We start from the raw sequence: 4,784 nt of genomic DNA, 5'->3' as shown, positions 1-4,784 counted from the left end.
CCTTTCTTCTGTTCTGGTCCCTTCTGTTCCTTTTCAGAAAGCATTCTCTAGATATGTGACACCTAGAGGAATCACAGGGCCTGGCCTTACTTCTAAGGTCTCTCACTGAGGCACTGCTTTCTGCTATTACTTATACCGGGCCACATTTTATCTACTGGTGTCTCTGACCCACATCTGAGAGCTTGTGTGTGAAGAATTGTGTGCACTCAGGTTGCAGCTATGTTTGTATTTGGCCTCTAACACCTCTCTTAAATTTATTGACAGCAAAGGCTTGCACTCATTTTCATTACTCGTTGTTGTTGTTGTTGTTGTTGTTGTTGTTGTTGTTGTTCTTCTTCTTCTTCTTCTTCTTCTTCTTCTTCTCCTCCTTCTTCTTTTCCTTCTTCTTCTTCTCCTCTCCTCTTCCTTCTCCTCCTCCTCCTTCTTCTTTTTCTTTTCTCCTCCTCCTCTTCCTTCTTCTTCTTGAGACAGGGTTTCTCAGTGTAACCAGCCCTGACTGTTCTGGACTCACTTTGTAGACTGGGCAAGCTTCTTACTCATAGCAATCCACCTGCCTCTGCCTCCCTCTCCTATCGATGGGATTAAAGACGTGTGCCACCAAACACCAGCTTTATTTGAACTTAGGATCCCTGTAACCAATGGAAATTACTCTATTCTTGTCACTTTCTAAGATGCCCTGTGTCCTGATGCCAGCTATTTGTCTTAAACAAACAACACATCTTGGTGATTTTCCCATCGCTTCCTAGATGAAAGTAGGAATATGCACATAGCACACAGTTTATTGGATTGCAATTTAAAGTGAAATTATTCTATCACTTTCCTCTTACCACATAGCCTATGTGCACGCTGTTTTTCTCCTGGATAATAAATGTCGTGACGTAAGTCATACTCCTCCTGGTGAAGGTCTGTAAGTGTTCTTACTTACACTACGTTACATAATTTATGGATCGCATTTTTTCCCTGTGAAACTGTTATACCAATCTAGCACTTCTTTTCAAACTCTAGAAAGAATTAAAGCTCCCTTTCTGGATTTCATAGCACTTAGAAGAAAACACCTGTGTTGTGACATCTGTCATATTTTCGTTACTGTTTATCATCATATCTTTCTTGCCTGCATGACTCAGATGTCACAAAAGTCAAATGATACCTCACTGATCACCTACTACCTATCAGGTAGCTTCTCACAATACTGCAAAGTGTGTATATAAAGGTTTTGAGAGAGAGAGAGACTTGACAGTCCTACAAACTGGTCACCTGTACCCTCATTCCTGCCTTCTGTCATTTTTCTTTCCCTTGTTGTAGGCTTTGAAACTGAAGAATCCTTAGACAACTTGTTGAGTCTGTTGGTCTTGGGGCTGACCACACCTCTGGGACACACCCATGGTCCATGACTGAACAGGCTTATGTAACTGCTTCTGGTACATTCATACTAATGCTCTCCGTACTTTACAACACACAGAAGCACAGAAATGTACTTACAAGTGGTGTCACCAGGAGATAGTTAGCTAGGTGACACACTTGAAGTTGTTCATTTCAGCTTTCCTTGGAGGGGTGGCAGGAAGTGGCAGGAAAGAGAGAAAGAGCTAGTGTACAAATGTTTACAAATTTTATTTGTTTTCTCACTTCTTCACACTGCTATCTGGATGCTGTTTGACTGGTCCTTGATTCTGATTCATCTTGTCAATGTCTCTCCAACCACGGCTTGCCACACCTTTGGGTTCACATATCAGATATGTTTGATATCATGTATTTGCATTATGATTCACAATATTAGCAAAATCACAGTTATGAAGTAGCAAAAAAGTAATGTTATGGTTGGAGTCACCACATGAGGAACTGTACTAAAGGGTCACAGAACTAGGAAGGCTGGGAACCACTGGACTATACTTACCTATAAGCAGGATATGAGTCTTCGAAAATTTTCAACTTTTCTTCAAAGAAAAATAAATCCCTTAAAAATATTTCAATGCTGGACTGTGGATCTAACATCATAAAGTCAAAATAAACACACATGAGAAAAATCTCCAGTATGTTATTAGAAAGTGCATTTGTGATCCGGGGTTTAACCACGAGGTAAAAAGGGTAATGAGCGTTTCCACATTAAAGGAGAGCTATTGGTTAATGTAGCATAAAACCTGGCTATGAGACTCTGACCTGATAAAATTAATTTTTATCTCCTGAAATCACATTCTCAGCCTTAACTCTTGCATCTCTCTCTGACTTCAAAGGAAGTGGGGAAGGCACACAACAAGACAGGATGGGTCCGATTCACCAGTTTGGAAATGGGCAAAAGGTTATAGACACATCTTTCTTTTTGTGCATTGTACTCTTCAGAAACCCCCAGCCAGGCTAATGCATAGATATAGATTATACTAGCATCAGATAAAATTGGAAGCAAGATATTAATAATAATCCAGAATGGTATAAAACTATGGAATCATAGTTATTATCACAGACTTAACTGATGGAATAAAAAGGTAAATTGACTTAGAAATGTAACTTGCGTGTTGATGATAGCCTGACTTCTTTGTTCTTGTCCCGGCTTTTACGATGATCATGATCAATTGAAAAAGCAGAGTTTTCATTCATCTGCTAAAGCACATTTTTCACCTTTAAGTGTGTTTGTGAACATTTATGGGTGTGTGTGCACACACTGATTACTTTAACTCAAGTTAGAAATCGGCAGTTGTTACACCGAAGGCCAAAGGAATGAATTAGCCTAACCAGGTCATTAAAAGACTGACCATCCATGAGGTGCTAGCTGGGGGCCACCACTGGGCACTTCCGTGCCAACTCAGAAGGAAAAGACGAGTGCTGGAATCGCAAGTCACCTCTGAAAATGACATCAGGAAATGTTCTCTCAGAGTCAGCTATTGATCAAGATTTACACGGAATTAGACAAAGCAAGGAAGCAGCAAGAGTTTAGATGGGTTGAAAGTTCGAATAGAAGACCTTAACCCCTGCCTGCTGTCAGACATAATAGTTCCTGTTTGTTAGATATGTGCATATCGTATAATCTCCTGAAAGGAAGCGCATATAAATTCCCATTTTGCAGGCTAAGTCTCCAGTCCTTTCCTCTGACTGGAGCATTATTTTCTGAGGAAACATCTCAACACAATTTACCACTCACTGAAACTAAGAGCAACAAGAATAAAGTATCCCCAGCAGATGCAGCTATGCAAAGCTGTCTGATTGAACAACGTGAATAAGTCAGGCATGGTGGAAGTTAGGAAGCAAGGGGATCTCTGTGAGTTCCAGACCCGTCATGTTTAAGCTATATCTACTCTGAAATACAGAAAACTGGTAAGAAGCATGAAGTCATTGTCATCATTCCTAGGGGAGTTTGAATTATAAACAAAGAACTTTTAAAAACTAGTAAATGTAGGTTAGTGAGCCCTCAGCGCTCATGTGCTTCCATATTTGCCTAACTTTTAAGGTTCAATTCCCAACACCCCAAGAACACAGAGCAAGCAATTGGAATACAAACTCTTCTGCTGGGGAATGCTGGTTTTCATGACAGATTTTCTTTTTCCTTTGTAGCCCTGTGTGTCACAGAACTCACACTGTAGACTGGGCTGGCTTCAAACTGAGGGATCCATCTGCCTCTGCTTCCCTGGTCAGTGTTGGGACTAAAGTCCTGCACCCCCCTCACCACCACCAGGCAAGGTTAGGGTTTCTAAGAGGCAGGGATGGTGAGTCCTGGAAATCCCCAGCATCACACTTCCCAAGGGTAACCTGCCCCTCAGACACCAGCTTGTCTTTGGTCCCGGCTTCTCAGCTCTACAGCCAACTGTACCGTGTTGAAATTTGTATGACAGGCAGTTTCAACACTTTTGTTTAGTTAAATGCAAGAGCATCACTTTAAAAGAAAAGCTCTATTGCCAAAAAATATAAACAGCCTGAACTTTGATTAATATAAATATTTTAGAGCCAGAACATTCTGTTACATCTTACACAAACAGTGCTGAAGGGGCTGCTGGGAAAGCGGGAGCCCTTTCGAACACGAGATGCACTGGACACAGTACAGCTGCAGAGCAGAATTTTTAAGTAAATATGAATTGTTTGTCTTTTCAAGAGGACCGTGGACTTTACTTGAAATGGACTATTTTGAGCGCTTCATGTTTCGTTAGTAAAAAATGAAAGTTTTCTTTTATAGATTTATTTCCAAGGCAGCCAATTTAAATTTCAAAGTCCTCTAATTAAAAAGGATGCCATTAAAATGATTCCCCCTGCCAAGTTTAGGGTTATTTACTAATAAGCTGTTGGACAAGAGATGTGTGGAGTGAATAGATGAGAAACATTGACAGGGAAGCCTTGGAAGGGCGAAGTTAGTTTATTAAGTCCTCGCTTGTCGCAAATGGCCCCGCTGCTCACAGAAAAGCAATCCTTCTACCTTAGAAGATTAATTCTGAAGGAGGTGTTCTGGGGTCAAAGAACACGGGAGCGTGTGCCTAATCGCGAAGAAATCAGGCTATTTCTCACAGCAATTAAGCCAAGGTCTGAGTTTCACCCATGGTGTATTTAAACACAGGATACAATTAAGCCCCAAAGTATTAATATCTTTGCTTTGCAAAATTGCCCAGGAAATAGATTTTGCCCTCTCTCAAATGAACAGCAAGTCAAATTAAGAGAATAACTCGATTCGTAGCCAAGTTGCTTGAAATAAGAGTGTCACATTCTTTTCTAATTGCAAATGAGTAGACATCAGAATAGTTTCTTTTCTTTCTTTCTTCTTCTTCTTTTTAAAAAAAAAAAAAAAAAAACCTTACAATAGGCTGAGTGTT

The sequence above is a fragment of the Apodemus sylvaticus genome, chromosome 4, assembly GCF_947179515.1.
Source record: "Apodemus sylvaticus chromosome 4, mApoSyl1.1, whole genome shotgun sequence".
In the NCBI taxonomy this organism is placed as follows: domain Eukaryota; kingdom Metazoa; phylum Chordata; class Mammalia; order Rodentia; family Muridae; genus Apodemus; species Apodemus sylvaticus.
This window is presented reverse-complemented; position numbering follows the sequence as displayed.